This window comes from Cimex lectularius, unplaced genomic scaffold (genome assembly GCF_000648675.2).
Source record: "Cimex lectularius strain Harlan isolate CLEC.00 unplaced genomic scaffold, Clec_2.1 scaffold136, whole genome shotgun sequence".
Classification (NCBI taxonomy): domain Eukaryota; kingdom Metazoa; phylum Arthropoda; class Insecta; order Hemiptera; family Cimicidae; genus Cimex; species Cimex lectularius.
The window spans coordinates 34,956-57,581 of NW_019394223.1; the positions used below are offsets into that span (position 1 = coordinate 34,956).

At 34.1% G+C, this 22,626-nt stretch overlaps 1 long non-coding RNA gene across 1 annotated transcript in view; it reads right to left on the reverse strand.

The window, feature by feature from the left end:
- Positions 1 to 291: 291 nt before the first annotated feature.
- The window catches only part of LOC112128321, a 95,897-nt gene continuing 73,562 nt past the window's right edge, over positions 292 to 22,626 (reverse strand). Inside the window, exon 3 of the long non-coding RNA XR_002910943.1 lies at positions 292 to 350. This is a non-coding gene — a long non-coding RNA (uncharacterized LOC112128321). The remainder of the gene's footprint in view (positions 351 to 22,626) is intronic.

A 22,626-nucleotide genomic window follows, 5' to 3' on the forward strand; every position in this document is an offset into this window, starting at 1 on the left:
TGAGAATGACGCTCTCTAGTCACATTCTCCTTGCAATAATCGATTTTGACAGTATCTCTATCTTTGAAATACACCACTTTACGACATTTTTGGCCTAGGACAAAGCAGAATGGGAACCAAAAACAATCCACATGAAAAGCAAGCAATAATTGATGGGCATCCAAAAAAATTATATTTTCAGCAATGAAAAGTTTCTACTGGCCAAAACTTGTTTGGATTTGCGAGATCCATCGTACATATATTTTCCTAGTTGAGCTTTTATAAATCAATTAACCAATACAGACTCTTAACACTGTTAAATGATCTATTTACTTACATATGTTCTGAAGTACATTTTCGTTTGTACATACCTGAAAATATATTTATTATTAGATAAGATTAAACAAATGCAAATTATTAATATTGTACATAGTAATTATAATAATAAACGCATTAAAATACTTTAATTATAGTACTGGTTAATGAATTGTTCGCAGATGGAAAAATTACATTTTTCATTTAACAAGATAATTTAAACAAAGTGAGCCTGCAATTGTATAAATACTGAGTGCGATAGTGAGATTAAATTATAAATAAGAATAACTTAATTGGTTAATTCAGTAAGAGGATGAGTTCTTTTCTGTAACGAAGCATTTTACTTTTATTAAGCATTTTTTTAATGAAAGCTTTTTAAGATTAGAAATGTTACTGTCGGCTTGATGCTATAAACTCATTAGTCTTCGTTGCTCGTGCATCATTTCTCTCGAATATAGAAGAAGAAAGGCTTTACAAAAAGATTTATACTGTAAAGTGGGGGAAATTATAAGGCGAGAAAAATATTAATTTAAACAAATCTAAATTAACGGGCCCAATAGTGAATTTCTCGGTATTGCTTTTATGCCCGCCGTGGAAGTTAATTCAAATTCGTTTAACATTATAAGGGTGCACTGGAGGGTAGAAATTCCCCAAACTCTTAAACACTTGGCCAAGAAAGCCTCTTCGAAAATGTTAAAACTTTGAAGATGTAATAAAGATGTTCATGCAGTTTCCTCAAACGGCTGCAAGACTTAACTGAAACTATGCCACCGCCTGTCTTCAAACACTTGGTTAAAATCCGGTCACTTCCTTGATAAAAACTTTTTCCATTAAAAACTAAATATTAGTTGTCAGCGCTAACATGTTTCGACCGATTTCGATATTTAAACAGTTGAATTAAAAACTAACATCCCAAAATATGTGCTTTCAATGAACTAACGGACTGCAATATGTTTTAAAATTAGTATTTTTGTAGTAAATAATACCCTGTTTGAATTTGAATATATAAATCTTTTTTACATCGATTCACGTACGAAGTAATTATGTCAAATTCAATCTAGGGCGGATCTCTCTCATCCAATTATTTAAAATTAGATGTTTATAGTATGTAGTAAATTAAATTTTTGTAAATAAGCCAGTCCAGTCCATTCTGAATTAATTTTATAACTTAATTATAATATTTAACATTATTTGCAAAATCCGGAAGACAAAAATAAGACTGGACAGAACAGAATGAATAGGTAGGTTAAACTCTGCCCAAATTCAAAAGTAATGGTTTGAACATTAATGATTAATTTATTAATGAGAAATTGATGTAGCCTGGCCAATGTTGAGTTTAATTGTTAAAAATTGGAGACGGTTGTAGGGTTCAGCAACAAGTCAGCTTCGGTATTTAGTTTTGGTCGCTGTATAGACAGAAAACTAAATAATTGGTGTTCAATTAATAATATTGTTTTAAATTCTGACAAATGTTCAGTTATGACTTTCACACAAAACAAAATATCGTGTCAAATTTAATTACGCAAAAAGGAGGGAAAACACTAAAGCTCTCCGTGGCCATTTCAATTGTCGTCGAGAATCCAAACCGATTACACGACATTTGAAAACTCATAAGGTGGGGTTGAGATAGGAAGTTGATGTCCGAGTGGATCGAGGTCACGATAGCTCAAGTGGTAGAGCAGCGCCGTATCTAGCCGAAGATCGTGGGTTCGAATCCCGCTCGTGCCATTAACTTTTTTTCATCTCAACTAAAAACACCTTAATTAATTGTAATGATTTAATTGGTCAAGCGGACCACGAAATTAGTGAATATAAAGATATATGTTTTTCTAAACCTACGTCACACCAGACCTCATCTCACGATCTCCAAATAATCATCAACTAACGGACACTAAACACCACACTTTTTTTACGAGGGTTCGCAACAGCGTTATATGACCCTGGGGTATCGCTGATAGACCCGAGGAGTCCTTCTGAGGCACTGTAATCCAGCGTTATATCAACCATCGGAGTGCCGTTGTTTTTGAAAAAAAGCCCATTTGTAACTACGTCGTACTCGAATGCAGGGCCGCTGGATTCGAACCCGGGACCTATACCTGACAGTGATGAGCGCCGTGTCAACGTCTAAACCGTTGGGCCACCAACGCCCCCTCTAATCTAAAATTTTCTAGCATTGTATAAATTCAATTTTTTTATGTAAAATTTTATAGCATTGTATAAATTCATAATTTTTTCCACATCCTACATGTATTTGTAAAATTCAAACAATGTTTATAAATCCCAGGCCATGAAGATGATCTCAATAAAGGTTGAAACGTTGGCACGATAAAGAAAATGTTTTTCTAAACTTAAGTCACACCAGACCGCATCTCACGATCTCCGAATAATCATTGACTAAAGGTCACTAAACACCACACATTATTATAAACTTCTAAATTTATGTAACTTTAACAATTTTATTATATACATTTGTAATTGGAAAACCGTAAATAAATAAATAAAATCCGGATTCGCAAAGGTAAGTTGTGAAAATTTGGAATAAAAACACGATTTGCATTTTTCAACGAGCGATAGAAATAGTTTTCCGGACGGAGCCAAAAATTGGGGGAAATTTCCAGCTAACAATTTTCATTTTTAGTTCTCATTACTATTCGTTTTTTAATTTTATTTATTAATTCTAAGTTTATTTTTGTGATTATTATTTTTTCTCGACGTTCGTCGCGGACCAATGTTTGGGAAGCGCCCCAGTCAAAATCATAAGAGATTAGTGACCGTTAATCGATAGTTATTCAGATATCGTGAGATGCGGTCGGGTGTGATGTAGGTTGCAGAAAAACATTTTCTTTATCGTGCCAACGTTTCGATCTTTTATTGAGATCATCCTCAGGGCCTGGGATTTACAAACAATGTTTACATTTAACAAATACATTTAGGATTTGGAAAAGTGAATTTATACAATGCAAAATATATTTTATATTCAAACAAGGGCACGATAAAGAAAATGTTTTTCTGAAACCTACATCACACCCGACCACATCTCACGATATCTGAATAACTAAATCATAAAGATACTTCATACACGTCAAACAATATTGAAGCTGAATATATTAAAAAAAGCACGTTTTGATATCACAACTAATTCATTTTGATTTTAAACACAGGATCATTAATTCATCAACGTCAAAAGCTTTTAAACATAATTTATTTTTGGTAGAACAGATTTGGTATATTGAGTTCTTCTAGAGTAGCTTCATAATGAATTTTTTTCACAAGAAGAAACATAATAATAATTCCCACAAAGTAAATCCGACCGAATTTTTCTTGAAATATTTCCCTTGTGCCTATTTACTGGAATGAGAATATTTATAGTATAAACCCATATAAGGCCCCTGGGAATATCGAGTACCCTAGAAGTGAAAATATATATGAGGGGGACGGATATGGCAAAGATGTTTAACCCCTCTAATATAAAATACAATAAAAAATAATGGAGTCAGACTGGCGTCGAAGTGTTAGAACAGTTATTATTTAACTTTATTCTGCCAGATGGAAAATAAATATAATAATATATAAATAAATATAATACAAATAAAACAGTTAATATCATGGATACTTTCAGGGATGCAAAGAGTTTAATAATACATTGAAGTTGGTTGCTTTTTCATCAAGGCAAACCTGCCCGTTTGTCAGCGTCAATAACTCTCCCGTCAACTGCTGATATAACGTTTATCTCAGTTTCCACTTAGACACACGCGTAGCGGACCGCGCTAAGTTTCACAATTTCGGAGACAGTATTTGGTTGATAAGACTCGTAACTCATGTTAAAAAAATATAAATCTCCCTCGGGATGTGAGAAAATGTCAGGTGGAGGCGAAACTTAAAAACGAATCCGGCTAAGTAAATGTCTCGTATATTCAACGAACTGTCCGGCCCACATTGCATAAATTGTTTTGTTATGTGCATTTTAACATGGAAGTAAGGACGACGGACGAGGGATGTGGAAAAGTATCGATTTCCCTATTTAGCACTTGATAATTTTGTTATCGGGAATAATTTCATCGTCTAATAAAACAAAAAGAAAGAATTGTAAAATTTCTGGGTGTAGTCTACTGGGTGATGAATTTATAATTTGATCGATAACGATCTTACAGGTCTGCCTACTTACACACTACTTATAGTTACAAGCCTCGGAGAAGGAAAGGGATACAATTAATATTAAATAAGATAATTGAGGTATTTACACATCCGCTGTGTTGTGTTAATGTGTCTGTGTGCTCTTATGATTAAGTAATTTTTGTTTTTGGTCACATCTACATCTGGTATTTCAGTGTTTTTTTGAAAGATTATTCATTGCTTTTCAACTCATTTTGTACATTCTTTATTTATGACACCTAAAAAGGTGTATGTTTTATAACATTTTTGTTATATGAAATAAATAAAAAAAACTGAAATGATTACGCCCCCTATTGGTGATATGTGGCTTCTAAGCAAATGATTAAATCAAATGATAAAGCATTTTTTAAATGATTTTTATAAGTTAAGCTAGTACAGTATAAACGACGAACAAACTGATCAGGCTCTCTGACGCTCAAAATGCATTTTAAAAAATTAAAAGAAGCAGCGTTGGTGGGCAGGAAGGGAAGCTCTCACCTATCAACTCATCTTGAAAAATCGTAGGAGGGTCATCCTCATCCGATTAAGGATAAACCATGGCAGGTTGACACACGACACTTACTTTTGAGCCGACAGGTCGAGAAAGGTTGTTCGAGTGACCCACCTAAATGGTTGCCGCAAATTCCTTGTTTCTGTTTATCTGTGTCCTTTTTCCGTTTTTTGGATGAAAGAAGGTTGTTTTTTGTTATATAGTAATGACAATTTTGTGTCCCTAGCTTGTGTTGAAAGTGATTGTATTTATTAGCGTGAATGTGTAGTGCGAGTGAGCCAAGGGAGGAATATCAAGACCTCAACCACCCTAACTGAGTGTAAACAGGAAAGAATGTATTTACGAGTAAGTGAGAGTGCGAATGGGAGCCTGATTACGAGGGGTTGAGTGAGCCGGGCTAGCCGTTGATAGAGTTTGAGTTCAACCTCATTAACTAGACGGATAAGAGGTCTGACCCCGCAATGCCAACACCTGAGGTGGGTGATTTTCGAGAGTTGTTGGTAATCTATTACAAATCAAAAATGTTGAAGACGTCGGTGGAATGCGGGAAGTGATAGGCACAACTATGTACAAGTACATGTGTGTACGTGCGTATGCAGTTTGAACTGATATAAATAAGTATGATGTAATTTATTTTTATCTTTTCTGTTGTATTCCGCAGTTCTCATTCCAACACATCGTCATTTATCATTCTACCGTCATCGTATTGTAGACGCCATCTTTTTCTCCCTTGATATAGGGCAGTACTGTTCTGAAACATTGCTCGATGTGTCTCGGGCTTTTGATCTATCAACTCCCACCAATCCTGTAAATCTCCTAACCTTCAGCAACATCTTCATTTAATAAAGCAATGTGCAAAGAGATACTAAGATATTATAGTAAATTAAACGAAACACCAAAGATGAAAAAACATTACTTTCTCTCTCCGTTAACAAACTACACTCATATCTACTTCAATCATATCATCTATCCTACTACAAACCATGTCCTATACATACTTGGACAAGAGACTAACGTGAAATCCACATACGAAACTTAATATACTAGCACTGATGGGACATTACTATACCGTTTCAAGACTACATGATCAAAGATCAAACACATAACTAACTAACAAATGATTAATTTACAATAGTGTTCCAAAACCGGTCAACACTTACGCTTCCAACATACAACAAATACGTACTTCCCAATCCAAACATCTAAATGTTTCCTTCTACGCGAGACCATCTTATCAAGACAGGGCAAGTTTCACTAATCACTCTTAGGTAACCAAAAAAAGAGGAAATGGACCAAAGATCTCCTGTCTCGTGAAGATATTGAAAAGGCAAAACAATTCAAATTAATTTGGAGGGCTACTATTGGGTAGCTTTTCTACTCGATTTTTTAATGATTTAATTTAATTTCATTTATTTTCTTTCAATCTTGTTCTACTCTATTGCTTGCTAACCTAAAATGTGGGTAGGTGTAATATTCAATAAAATTAAAAAAAAAAGTTTTTGCTTCTTTTGTGAATGCATTATAAAGAACAAACACATTTTTTATGTTTACCTTGAAAACACTTGTAAATAGCACACTCGTTGGCTGTCCACAGATCGTGCTAGTATTGATTTTTAACCTACTTGCAACTTTAGATCCGAAATATCATCCTTGATTCACAAAAATTCTTGAATTTCGGCTGATTTCTTTGTCACAAATGTTCTATTAATTGTTTCTGATGTTTTAATGACAGGTTTTCATGTTCACTTTACTAACGAGAATAGTTAATTCGCAGTCATTTTCCCACACTATGTGAACAAGTATAGTTTTGGAGGTGCTGTTTTGTTTTAGCATTATATCTTTTGTTTTTTTGAATTGTGAGTTCTTTCTCGCACTTCTTAATAACTGAAGATTAATTCTTTTAAACCCTTAATATAAAGAAAAATGTATAGTTGCTAGATTATTCATCAGCATAAAAATCGTTTACATTTTTATTCTGGAGCCTTCATTTCTCAATCAAAATTGTTTCTTTCTTGCCCATTCTTTCTAAACAATTCAGTTTTAAGGAATATGTGGAAATGGCAAATGAGACATTGAGAAAGCGAGTGAGTGAGCGAAAGTGAAAGAGAGAGATAGAGAATGAGTGAGAGAAATAGAGAGAGATAGAAAGAGAGAGAGAGAGAGAGAGAGAGAGAGAGAGAGAAAGAGAGAGAGAGAGACAAAAAAGAAAAAAAGGAAGCCACATATGGGATAAAATTAAGGAGGGGAAGGTAGGAAGAAAGAGAGAGGAGGGAAAGAAAAGTAACAGAGGAGGATAGAGAACTTGCAAGCATACAGAAAAAGAGTCTAAATGAGTAACTACGAATCCAAATGAGTCATTGAGAAAGTGAGTGAGACAGATAGATAGAGAGAGAAAGACATAGATAGGTAGATAGATATAGAGTTAGACAAAGATAGATAGATAGAGAGAGGGAGGAGATAGATAGATAGAGAGATAGACAGGATAGATAGATAGATAGAGTGAGAGATAGATAGATAGACATAGATAGATAGATAGGGAGTTGAATTTGGAGTTTATTTATTAGACACTTCTACACACATTTTGTGAAAAGTGAATACAAGAGGAAATGTCTAGGACATTATACATCCTTGTGGCAGAGGGCTATGTTTATTAACAATTTTTGCTGATTTGGCATAAAGAAATAAATAACAGTGGTGAAATATTATTATAAAAACCATTTGATAGTAGAGAGATAAACATAGATAGATAGATCGATAGATAGAGACAGATAGATAGATAGATGGATAGATAGATAGAGAGAAAGAGATCTCACCATTTCTGAATAATTAGTAAACATGGATATTTTTTTACTAAAAATATATAACATAGATGTTAATATGTTTTATAAAATAGATCGAAAAGTGATTATTTACCCCCAAAAAAATACCGGAACGCGTTTGTGGGAAAACAAATCATTATTTTACTGAAGCGTTTAATAGGTTTAATTGTAGGCTTAGGCACACAAGTTTGCTTATGTTAAAATTTTATTTAAAATGTTGAAATCGCTTGATCCAACAGCTCAAGGACAAAAATGAGAATGCACAATCCTGAACCTCAAAAATTAAGCAATAAAAAAAATCTCTGCTACGCATCCTGTGTAAACTGAAAAATGGGGGCTTAAGTTCGAATTGCCTCGGTGCCTATAAATCATTTTTCCCCTGTCAAGCTTATCTGATCCTTTGCCAACTTATTTCATACTCCAGTTCGCGAACAGGGAATAACGAGACTCAGAAGGAAAATATATATTATTCCTCTTAAAGCTCCTTTCCTCAGTCTCAAACTTTAATGAAGACTTAACAAAAACTTGGCTAGCCAAATACATTTTCTACTCATCCTTGTCACTGATTCGTACTTTGGAAAGTTTTACATTTTAATGCGTAAATTTAATTCGTCTCGTTGTCAAAATACAAGGGTGTGTTTTTAGCTAGTGGGCGGTTTTTAATTAAATATGCCCAATGAAAGAGTGAATGTATGTGTTTCATCTTCGGAAAAACAAACTTTGAAATTACATTTTGTATTGTTGAAGGATTAAGAAAATATTGCGTCAAATTTAATTTGCGTTCTCACAAACCCTTTTTACTAATGTCCCCTTAATCTTCCTCTTCATATTAAAACAACATATATTTTTTAGCTTTTCGAGTTACAAAACGTTTTTAGATTAAATACTAAAGTGTTCAGTTCATCAATTATCCTAATTACTGTACTAAAATAGCGAAATGTATATTAAAAACACTTTTAAAGCTTTTTTCTTTAATTTTAGTTTTAAGTTATATTATATTATATTATAATTTAATGACTTGTTTAAAATTTATTGTGTAATAAATATTTATGAAGGTATATAATTGAATGTTGAATTGGATTTGTGAGCTCTTATCATAATCTCTAAATTTTATCTATTTATTTATCCATCTATTTATCTATCTCTATATCTCTCTCATATCTTTCCCTCTTTCCCCCTCTCTACTTATATTTAAGTATCGTCTTTCTCGATCTATCTCACTTTCTCAAATTCATTTGAGTTTATTGTCGTTTTGAAATGTGAAGACATGGATTACTTTTTTATCGCCACAATGACGGATTCGGGAAAAAATTATGACGAATGATCAATTAACACTCCGAGATAATAGTTCTCTCCATTTATCTGTTTATCTATCACTGTTCATCTCTCTCAATATTTAAATCTCCGAATATTATAAAGCGTTTCAATTAAATTCTCCCTCCCTCCCTCCCTCCTATCCACCCTCCCTCCTACCCACCCTCTCTCTCTCACTCACTCTCTCTCTCTCTCACTCTCTCTCTCTCTCTCTCACTCTCTCTCTCACTCTCTCTCTCCTTCTCTCTCTCTCTCTCTCTCTCTCTATCTATCTATCTTTCTCTTTACCTCTAACTATCGCTCTCTGTCTCTCTTTCTCTCTCTCTCTCTCTCTCTTCTTCTCTCTCTTTCTCTCTCTCTATCTATCTATCTATCTTTCTCTTTACCTCTAACTATCGCTCTCTCTCTCTCTCTCTCTCTCTCTCTCTCTCTCTCTCTCTCTCTCTCCCTCTCTCTATCTTTCTCTATTGTTATGTGCTGGCATGTGGTGGTGTCTACCTAATGTTGTGTGTATGATTGTAAGAAAGGAGAGCATTTTCCTGAATNTATCTATCTATCTTTCTCTTTACCTCTAACTATCGCTCTCTGTCTCTCTTTCTCTCTCTCTCTCTCTCTCTTCTTCTCTCTCTTTCTCTCTCTCTATCTCTCTCTCTCTCTCTCTCTCTCTCTCTCTCTCTCTCTCTCTCTCTCTCTCTCTCTCTCTCTCTCTCTCTCCCCTTCGCTCTCACCCTCTCTCTATCTTTCTCTATTGTTATGTGCTGGCATGTGGTGGTGTCTACCTAATGTTGTGTGTATGATTGTAAGAAAGGAGAGCATTTTCCTGAATTTGTACACATTAAAAACAAAAGTTCAGTTCATTTATTTCTCTTTCTTTCACTATTTTTCTTTATTTACTCGAAATCATCAATACTCATGCCTTCGTTTATATTCTACTCCAAATTCTATTATCTTTCTCTCTTTCTTTCTCTATTTTCTCAAAATCATCAGTATTCATATCTTTCACTCCAAATTATAATCTCTCTCTCTCTCTCTCTTTCCTTCTCTTCTTTATAAATCTAGTATTAAAATATGCTAATTGTACTTAAAATTCGTTCGTTTCATATTTAATACATATTTTTGTTGCAATTTCCAGAAATATGTATATTCTCAACCCTCTTCCTTACATAAAAATATTGTGTGTTATATCCAATAATAAGAAGGTGATTTACAAACAACATTGTCTTGTTGTCGATCGATCTTATTTAACTGATCGATGGTAATAGATTAATTATATCCTATAAAAGGATAGATCCTTTTTTCATTACACTTCGTAAACATGTATATGTATAGATCCATTTTACCCTCTGTGTTAATTTAATGAAAATAAAGTGTAAATATTTGAATCTGGTATTATGCGACGCAATTCGAGGATATAATTTACAGCTGCCGAAACCGCAGGAACAATCAATGAACGGAGGGATTTGAAACCGGCCATCAGTAGTGAAACAATTCAGTCGCATCCTACGAAAGGCTCTCCTAAACAACAGACTCGATTTCTCACAGTCAAGTCCGAATCGCTGATCACACAAATTACGTTAAGTTAAAAGGGCAGGTAAATTCTACATAAGATTTTCAACCCTGGAAGAGGTCGACCGCGTTGTACTACGACTAGAGGCGATCGTTTTATTGCTCTTCACTACAGGACCGTCATTTAACGGATTCCTTGGAAGGAAGTCAATTCCAATCTGCCCGTCTACTATTGTTTACTACTGGAGAGACATCGAGCAGAACAGCGACTATTCGCAACTCGGCATTTCGCTTGTACACTTGAACAATTTGGGTCTGTTCACTTCACAGATGAGTGCCGGTTTGGTTTGTGACAATCGGCTGAACAGGACCGTGCGTGAAGTAAACGCGGAGAATGTTAAACGCTAAGGAACACGAGGAAGTTTTTTTGAGAGATGTAGTCCCATTCGATCCAATATTTGGAACAGCTTCGTGTTAATGCATGCTTATGTTCGACCGTATGTAGTTCGAGCTGTCACCCATCTTTTGAGGATGTAGGGATTACCACAATGAGTTGGCCTGTATGCTCTCCTCACATGAATCCTATAGTAAATAGGATTATGGGGTATGATGAGTAATATACGATGTGATAAATCATATACTAAAGAATTTCTTATCTGGTATAATTGGTTTAGATTAAAATCAGAATGATGTAATTAATATAACAATAAAAATACATATAGTTGAAAATAAATTACAAAATTAGAGATTGGCAAGAGAAAAAAGATTATTCACGTTTACGACCAATTCGTCTATAGTATTGAAAGTTCTCACATGGAGGAAGTAGTTACTATCTCGGATCTCGTGGTCTTTTTTAATAGTAATTTTGATTTTCGGGACCACATCCATGCCATAAAGCGTTTAAAAATGTAGGATTCGTTCTTAGGCAAACTGTTGACTTTAAGAACCCTTTTGCAATAACATTGCTTTATCAATCACTGGTAAGGAGTCACCTAGGGTACATTACCCTAGGGTAGATGTGTCTTACATGATAGAAAGGGTACAGAGAATGGCCACGAAATACCTGTTTTACAAGATATGCAATCACAGGAAGTACCATCATTCTCTGACGTATAGAAGCGTTTTGGCTTCCGTTATGTTTCTGTGGAAGATCATAAATAATTTCATTGATTCCCCGGAGATATTGTCTTATATTAGCTTTAGGGTTCCCCAGCGTCAGCTACGGATCCATGAACTATTTGGTACTTCACGGTACAGGACCAAATACGGGTTAGTGTCTTCAATCTCCACAGCTGTGCATAACATAAAAAACAACACATACAACACATAAACATGCGGACAGCTTCTCTCGTCCCTATGGATCTTTAAAACAATATAGAACAAGCTTTAAAATGTAAATGAGTATTTATTTATTACTGTTATTGTGTGATTTATTTATCTATTTATAATGTTGATTTGTTTGTTAAAAGTGTTGGCCCTTCTTTATTTTTATATCCTTTTTTTATAGTTACATTTTAATGAGTGATATGTTGTGTTGTTTGACTGCCCTATGCTTGGGCACTTGACCTGTTTGTACTGTAAATAAAATATAATAAAATACGAGTGTCAGGTTTTTTTTGTGTTTGAGTGTACAGTAAGTAATCCCTTAACATTCTCGGGTGTTTAGTTGCAGAAAACTGCCGTGCATGTAGAGTTACGTTCCATGACACCAGAAATTGAGACATATTTCAGAGCTTAAAAAAAAAGTTTATTCAAAATAAGCGTAATAGAAGACATAAAGGTGTTTGAACATGTTTTCATTGTTTGTATTTTTTTGTGTGCAAGGAAAGAAGTCACTATTAATTGTTCGCTTCTTCAAGGATTTGAAGCGGCCTCGACAACCTTTTAAACTTAAAACTACGGTTTAAAGATGGGTAGAAATTTATTGCTTTTTTAATAAGTTAAAATTAAAATTAATTAAATTTTCCTGAGCTGTTTTGAATAAAAGCTTTGGCCTGCACAAAAAATGTAACATGTCCAAAATCTGTATTCTTTCACCAAGGTTCAGAACGATTTTTTACATTCTTTTGGAAGAGGAGGCATTTTGCGACACAACTTCCACGAGAGAATAAACAAACTGAGAAGAAAGAAGGAACAGTATGTTGTTCGTTTTTTAAAGAATGATTTTCGATACAAAAATAAAATTGTTTACCAAACTGTTTTTTCCCCGCGAATAAAGAAATCAGACTTCCGCAAATGTCAAAACTTTTGTCACCCGCGTGTGTAGAGGGATTACTGTATCACACTTGCATCAGGAGTACGACTAAAAAGGTTTTTACATCAAAGTTACATTACATTGGATAGAACTAGATCACACTATTTTCTAAACGAAAATATTAAATATATGGGATATCAAGTCAAAACAGCGGCAGACATCTTAAGTGGTTTCATCATGAGGTAGAGCCACAGATGAATGATGAGTTATGATAGTGGACCATGATGGGGTTTATTTTGAATATTATTTTATTTTTAAGAAATACGTATATTATTGTTTCTAATTGAATAAATGGTGCATTTTATACAGTAATATTGTGTTTTCACTATTTGTACTTAGTCGAGAACTGAGAAAGGAGTGAGAAAGATTCTCTGCTTAATGCATAACAGAAGCATTATTCTTCCTCAGCGCTATGCTCTTCGACATTCTAATTTAGCCATCCGTATATTTCAAGGAAAGGAACATTTACCGGATTTATTTAGGGATCCATATTCGGAAAAGGCTTTACTCCAACAGGCAGGCCCATTCAGCGACGTCCAATGTCGAAAGCGTTGGTGAAACGGAGGGCGGGAGAACAGAGCCCCTGGGGAATTGATTCCTAGTCTAGGAAATGGGAATTGAAACGTAGTCGAATGGGGAAAGGAGGGCGGTGATGCATGCAACCCTTACACAAATAGCCTTCGGGTAAGTGGCCGCCTCTTCTCATTGCGAAATTAAAAGGACCCCCTAAGCCTCCGCCCTCTCTAATTACAGGTCCGACTTGTTAATTGCTCTGACTTTGTGTCATACTTGTTCCTCCACACTGGCCCAGATCGTTTAGCACAGTTTAATCAATTCTCACCTTTCAGATAAAAAGCCCAACCCCCAAAAAAAGGTATACAACGATTCTACCATCCATTATTAAATCCCTTTGTAATGAATTTATAATTTAATCCGATCGAGGATATAATTTCCTTACAAGAACTGTTACTTTTCAAAAGAAGAACTAATTCAACAAATTATATAAATGTACTCATATTATTTTTATAATTTTATTTCCATAATCTTATACAAATCCATTAATTTAATAATTTTTATGAATATGTATGAAAATGAAAATAAGTTATAATTAAATGCAAAAATTAAAAAAACAAAAAACAATCCAATACCCAAAATCCAAATCAATAAGTGTAACAGTGCGTAAGAGGCGGCAAAGGCCGGGACGTCCCACCCTCCAGACCGGACCATCGCGACCAGGCCCTCTGAAGCCAAGCTAGCAGTAAAGAACATGATAAAAGAAAAATGGCAGCGTCAGAGGGCCGGGTCGTCCGAGAGGCTTTTGCGCGTCAAGAACACGATTCATAGATGGCCCCCCGAGAACGTGAGCCGGAAACAAGGAATCGTCCTTACGCGATTAAAAATAGGCCATACGCGGTTGACACACGGGCACCTGCTCTTGGGCTCGCGCAGGTGCCCCTTGTGCAGAGAAAGGTTGCTCGATGTGTCCCACATACTGGAAACATGTCATGCCTTGGCTCCCTACAGGGAGCGTGTAGGCATGCCATCCAATCTGAAGATGGTACTCGTGCACTGCAGCGCGTTTCAGAGTCTTCTGTTCTGCTTTTTAGGGGAAATTGTTTTTTTTATTGTATGTAATATGATCTATGTGTTGTGTGTCTGTATGTTTTGTCTGAGTGCATGTATTTATTAGCGTGAAGGGCGAGGGGTGAGGGTGAAATATAACGTCATCATCGCCCCTCGAACGTTGAGAGCGTATGAGTGTGTGCTCGGGGTGATGGCAAAATATTTATAAAAGTACTCCATCGATCCCAATCTAGATTAGTTTGAGTATAGGTAGTAGTATTTGATATTCCTCCACCGACCAAACGGAATGAGTGTATTATATGGATCTATTTATGTGTATGTGTGTATTTGTTTGAATGAATGTATGTTTGAAAGTGTAAATAGAATATTGACTTAGTTGGGGGCTGAAATGACCTAGATGTCGGAAGCCCCAGTCAAAAAAATCGATCGATTTATTATTGTAGAAATTCATTAATCTAATTTTTTCTCCTCTTTATCAATTTTTTAAGTTTTGTGTACTGATTATTTGGAGATCGTGAGAAAACGAAAACAACAAAAAATACCATTTTTAGATACAGTTTTGACAAAACAACCAGATGGCACATTACTCACAGATTGGTATAAAAACCTAGAAACCACAGATCGCTACCTCAACTTTACTTCACACCATCCCCTTTAAACAATAGTAAACACGGCCAAAGGACTACTCCACAAAATTATTACCCTGAACCATGAATCTTTTCACCACAAGAAAGATATACAAACATTTCCAACATAACAATCACTACCCTAACCACATAATCAACAGAATAATCAACAACTTCAACTCAACACTAACACCATCTAGTATCCCTAATACCACTACATCAATTCGATCAAACCAACATACATATCCATGCCATTCATTCACGGCTGTCACACCAATTAAACACATTTCTTTCTTCTGATAATATAAAAGTAGCCTTCAAAAACTATAAAACAATTCACTCTCTTTTTCCAAAATTAAAGATCCCACACCTGTAACGAACAGGCCTGGTATAATTTACAAAATCAATTATATAAATTGTCCGGCAACTTACATCGGAATTACATCCCAATATCTGGATACGAGGGTATATCTATGATTGCAAAATCCTACAGCACTGGCTACCCACCATTTTGAAAACCAATACAATTTCGATTTCAACAATCCAAAAATATTAAACACAGAACAAAATAAACATAAACGTAACTTTTTAGAAATGGTTTACAACAATATAGATAAACAGAGCATCTATTACCGAACAGGCACATGTAAATTCAGCCGCACGTACGCTAATATCATATATCAAATTCGATATCAATAACACACAAAACATATAGTACAACATATAAAACAATCATCACATCATTATGAACTTGGTTACAATAGGATTTCGTGAGAATTATAAATTTAAATTTTAACTGATAACATGTTGTTATTCATAAAATTCGTTCCAACTAAAATTTTACAAGCGGCCAACTTGAAATGTTTTGTAAATTCAAAACTGCGATGTGTCACAAGCAAGTGTTTGTGTACAGTCGCTATACTTTCACCGGCCTAAATCCATCTATTTCTTGCGTGTTTCCTATTTTTAATTAACAATTACACAATAGAATTTATTTTAGAAAGTTGTGTTATTGCTCGGTTTTTTATTTCTCAAACATAAAATCAAGAAACTGTCCATTTAGTGCACAATTGTGTTTTAATTTTGTTTCTCTACGATGATTTAATTACACAGATCTATTCCACATACATGGTTTTATCTTATAAACGTACAACAATTGTATTTTTAACAAAATATTTTTATAAACAGACTGGGAAACTACATCAAAGATTCCGCCTCCAATCCCTAACGACAAGCTCATCTGTAAATCGAAACCCCGTTTGTATTTTCGTATGTGTTAATGGCGCAATATTAAAAACAGAACACTATGGGAGATAATATAGACAATATTAGAACAAATTCCCACGTGAATGAGGTCAACCTAACCATCGCTAAACACCTGTGTTCAGAATTACCTAGCTCTTGAATGTATTTTGGTCTAAATGGAGGGCTTAGAGAGGAGGAGAATTTCGATTTAATAGGAGCGAGGAAAACAATGATTATTGCCCCTCTTGTAACCTATTGCTAATTGCTTTCATACTCGGCTATGCTCTCTCGTATTACCTTTGATCTCAATCTATATATTAGTTTAAACATATAAATATTTATTCTTTAACAAATAGTAAAGGTAAAAGAAAAAAATTGCTTCAGGCAAAATTAATGGATATAAAGTTTAAACATTATTTTTCATTAACATAAGTTTTTTTAAAAACTTTTTAATGTATTCTCTTATCCTCATCTGAAATTATTTTTAACAGGATTGGGTATTTTGTACTTAGAAAGTATCAATATTACAAAATTAAAACGGGCTTTGAACTCGAATACAAAAGTATGTTGCACGGACCGTTTTTCGAAAATGGAATCGAATAACAACTCATTTTTAACGTGTGAATTGTGGAATTTTCTTTGCCGAAACATTACTTGCTTTCAGCACCAATTGTTTATTCATACAAACTGTTAAAAATGTTGATAATGCATATTTTTAAATACGTGGTTTTTCCAAATAATAAACATTTAATATGGAAGGACGCTTTTAAAAGTTTTTAGAATACACACGCTAGAAGCAACGTATAGCATAAAATCGTTTTCACGTTCGCTGCTAAGTGCTCTCTTTCTTTGTTGGTTTTCTTCCCTTATCACTCTCTATTTGTCCCGGACTGTTTTTGAATCTACTTATACCTCTATCTATCTATTAAATCTAGAAAAGTAATCTATTATTCCATAAACTATCTATTTATTTAACTCTTTCCACTATCAATTTATGAAATAAGTAGTCTTTCTAACTATTTTAAAACATTTGCTCATTCAACTTTTTTCTTCGATTATTAATTGTACCTTTATGTTTTGCTTTCTGTTCATAAAACTCCCCCTCTCCCTTCCCACTCTCTCTCTCTCTCTCTCTCTCTCTCTCTCTCACGATCTCACTCTTTCTCTCACTCTCTCTATCTGTTTATCTATCTATCTATCTATATCTATCTCTCTATCTATCTATTATCTATCTCTCTATTTATCTTTTGTTTTGTTTTTACTTTCCCTTTCTCTATCAACGATTTCTCCATCTTACTTTCTCTACTATCTTATTCTCTCTCTCTTTATTTCTATATATCTAACTTTGTGTCTCTGTCTGTATGCGTTTTGTAACCTTGCGTGTTTATTCCCCTCTTTTTTTATCTTTTTACTCTTCTCTCTTTCTATTTTTCTGACCATCCCTCCCTGTCTCTCTCTCTCTCCCTGTCTCTCTCTCTCTCTCTCTCTCTCTCTCTCTCTCTCTCTCTCTCTCTCTCTCTCTCTCTCTCCTAAATGTATTATTAACATATAAATCTTCCAAAAATTCGTTCATATAATAAAAAAGAATCGATTTTCTGACATTTTGTAAATAAGCATATCTTTCTATTGACCTACCAAGCTGAGTAACATACATATACCATTAAGCCAAAAATAAAATAAAATTGTGTAGGTTTTGTAAAATGAACGTTGCTTTAAAGGATTTTTTGTTATTCCAACTGCAAAACATTACTTATTATGCTACATCTGATTATCTTAATTCGTAAAAAATACAGTTTAATAACTAATAATAATTTATTAAATCAATTAGTAGCCTTTCAGTTTTTGCTGAAGGACACGGGTAGAAAGAAATATAGAACTGGATGAACCCAAATAATTTTTTGCTGATAAAAAAATTGCTATATATCTTAAAGGCAAAAAGGCCTCCCTTTGGGAAGGGAGGAACTCGCACCGGCTCTTTTACTTGAATGAAGATGATAGTACGTGACCTGACTATCTGCAACTGTATAACCGAGTAAAGCACATATGTGTGTACATTATTGACTAAGGCTTATAATTCATAAAAGCGAGGCTTGAAGACTGGACGGGGAGCTCACATGACTAGTTTGTCGCAGTGCCACTTCATCAAACAAATCATCGGCCTGATTTGTTAATAATTATGAAAAAATTAAGTTACGGAAAGATTCGAGATAGTACTTCAGAGTCTTCCCCAATTTATCATGTAGTTGATGTTCTAAGACAAAATTGGTCGGTTGTACTGTAAAACTGCAATATTGAGGGTTGATATTAATTTTTGTCGGAAAAAATATCGTTTTACTATTGCAAAGACAATCTTGTGTGCAGATATTGTGCGTCCGTGCCCATTTTAGTCTTAAATCAGTTTTAAAATTATACCCAATAGTTATAAATTTGTTTTTCAGGCTTTTTTTTAAAGAACAAGCAAAACTTTTAGTAATGCCTTAATTTATTAAGTCGTTTATAATTTATGCCAATGCTTCTTTGATTATAACAGAGTTGGTGAAATGCCTTTTAATTAATATAAGTTTATATTTGTGAGCTTTTTGAATTTAATATCTGCTACTTTTATCTTGAGACCAGTCGATTATAAAATATAATTATATATTCACCACTATTACTGGTTCTTTCTTATTGTTTTTGTTTCATATTGCGTTAGTCTACTACTTTATGTAGGCAATTAGGTTTATATATTTAGTTTTTAAATTCTCAACTGTAATAGATTTTGGAAAAGGTTTATAAATTGAATTCAATTTTTTAATGTTTACGAGTTAAGAGAAATATGCAACGTATGAGAAAATTATTTCGTGTCTACAAGTTGTAAGGGGATAGGAAAAACCCTTTATCATATTCAGGATAACGAGAAGAACACGAGATGAAAATAGTTCTTTTCGACTTTGAGTAGTTTGCATTGAATTAAATTAAATTCGGGTGTAAATGTTGTTTGTTTACACACCGCCGAAAGATGACGATATAATATTCGATGTAACGTAAAATTGAATTTCACAGTTGGAAATTAGCCCTGCATTTGAAAATGTTTTTTTCCGGCCTTTTTTATTAAAACATCAATTAAAACGTCCGTTTTGACATTCCTGGATCAGTGGGAAGAACCCAAGAATTTCAGAGGGATTCTGTTCCACTTAGTTATTAAAAAGTAAATTCCGTTTGCATTTATTTAGTTATTATTGAACATATACTCGAATATAAAATTAAAAAGTATCAACCTCCGATTGATACAAAATTATATACCACCTGCCTTGACTAGTTCCAAAAATATTGCTCTTTCATACACGATAAAATAATTTTCAAAGCATTGGAAAAAAGATTTTTCCCAGTCAGTCAAACAACGAAAAGAAAGAACAACGACCAATTGATTATGAAATTTTTTATATATGTTTGAATATTAATAATCTGTTAATGACATTAAAATTTATTGTTATAGTTGGAAACGAAATGAAGCAACAAGGTCCGAAAAAGGCCAAATTGTGAAATTTAACAGAAATCTAATTTTGTTTTCTTCTTTTTCGGGCTGGGGTTTTGCGTTTACTTGATTGGGATGACTCCGAAATCGATCTCTTAAATAAAACAAGTAAAAAGCACACGGCTCTGATTTGTTCCAACGCACTCCAAATGAAGTAAATTTAACAGTAATCTGCCTTATTATGAACTGTCCATGACGTTGAAACTGTCAATTCGGACAAATACTAATGGCAACTCGATCAATTAAATGCAGCCATAAAGCAAGCTGGGTGCATTAGTCAGAATGGATATGGAAATGTTTCCCACCATTACACAGCACAAGGCCTCATATTTCGCCGTTGACGAATTTATTGACCCTGTTTGCCAGTTTTCCATTACCAAGTGCTCGATCCGTTGAAAAATTTGTTTAAAAATTTCTTATAAATTACGAATTCATCAAGAAAAATATAAAAAAAACCAAGAGGTTGATTATTCGTTTAAGTTAACAATAATCCTGGTGTGAGTAGTATTTAGTGACCGTTAATTAATGATTATTTGGAGATAGTGAGATAAACATCGAATATAAAGCAGAATAAAGATCGAAACGTTGGCACAATAAAGAAATTTTTTTTCTAAAACTATATCACACAAGACCGCATCTCACGATCTACAAATAATAGTAAATGATAATCCTGAACCGTTTTAATTATTTTTGCCATACATAAGAGACATTTTAAAATCCTCAAAAAACGTATTTTTTATGTTTTAACGCTAACATTAGAACTTGTAAGAAATTTCCAAAAATTTGGGTACAGAAAAACAAACCAGAAACTTTAAATGTAACTCCCCCTTATGTATATGTCAGACTGAAAAAAGCTTTTTTATTCCGAAATTATAAATCTATGGAAATTATTACTTTTTACGGCAGTTAAAATTTCAGTAGTAATACAAGGGGACACTACGCTTCTAGGATCACCGATGACAACGAAACCTTTTAGCAATTTGTATTTGTATAAACAAATAAAAAAAATTGTATAAACAAAACTGCTCGGTACTGTTCCAGGAGGACATTTTCTTTGGAAACCAGCCTTGTCTGACATATTGGCTGTTTTAGGATTAGGAGCAAGTGGAAAATGCAAAGAATATGGGATAATAGAGAGGCTTAAACGAAAGACGAAGGGTTACAGTGAAACATCAGGATATGGGAACGGATCAAGTCATGGACGAAGGCATTGTTGAGACCTTTCCTACTGGTGGTAGGTAGAACTAGAGACCTGGTAGCTTGAAAAATTCTTCTGAGGACTTTAGACTGAAATGCTTCAATGAGATGGATATCGGGTGGCTTCGGGGGCTGCAGTTCTGCTCTGTATGTCCAAATAGTTCGAATTATTGATTTGCAGAACATTAATTTGTTCGAAATGATGAAGGTGGTGTGAGATGTTGTTTAATCTGTTTTGAAAAGTTGGATCGTACTTAGGGTTTGTAAAGTTGTCACAGACTGTGCGTAAGAACCAGCTTTTCAAAAAAAAACATTAATTGGTTTGTCATAGTCATGTCTGATTGTAGTTCATGTAGCCTTCTTAGTTATTCAAGTCAGTCTGTAATCTGAAGTCTAGGTGTACACAGTAATTTACTTGTATGGAGGTTTGAAATTAATTATTGGTGTATTGACTTTTTTTCAACGTAAAAGGGACTTGTTCTCGTTCAATTTCATTTTTTATTTTTTTCACCAATCTTCAATGAGATCGAGTCTTTTCCGGATTGGCAATGGTGAGGTTGGGATGAGGGCTCGTCCATAATCTTGCGGCTTCGTCCGGACAGATTGACAAGGGTGTTAGAGTGGATTGGTCAGACGTATAAATAGTGTGTAGAATAGAGCCAAGTATACGCCCTTGTGGTATACCCGACCTGGATGGGTTTTATCTCCGAGAACACATTTTCGCACCTTACTCCGAAGCAGCGATCAGCTAGTAGGATTTCATAACTAGGTAATTGCGTCATGTCCAGATATTTCCCCATTTATTACTCTTTCTTCTGCATTGTGGACAGTATGACATCTATGGCATAGACAACCCTGAAGTATTGTTGTTTCTGGAGTGACATGAAAAATAAATGAATTGGTAAAAAATTTACGTAAAACTTGGATCCCGGTTGTAATTTATTTGTGCCACTACGTGTAGATCAAACGATTCTAAATGGTTCTAAAGTGTCCTGTAGATCAGTGGAATAGTTTTAAAGTCCTCTCTATTATGTTAAAAAAAACAATTATCGGAAGAAATTAAAATGCAGAAAATCGGAGGCATTTTTTTTTTAATTTCCCCAAAACAATATTTTTCGGGCTGCAAAACACGACTATCAACTTGTTTCTTCCTGTAAACACACACACACACACACACACACACACACACACACACACACACACACACACACACACATATATATATATATATATATGATGTATGTATATATAGAGTGTAATTTAAAATTAATAATACAATAACATCAATTGGGTATAGGTGTTCAAAAACGGATCAAAACAGTAAAAAACAGGCCTAATTCTCCAAGGCAGCGATCAAAAAATATAAAATCGACATAATCATCGTTCTTCACGTCTTATCAAAGAGACTTGAATTCAGATAAATCATATAGACCCAACATTCCAAGATGGCAAAAGAGCATTACCCATGTCAGGCTCTGGTCAAATCAGTATTTAGTGAGTATTATTTACAAAGCCCATTAATTAAAATTTTACATATTAAAATTTATGTGTTCTATATTTGTTGTCTAATGTTTTATGTTTTTTAAATTTACTAAATTTGTTGAAACGCT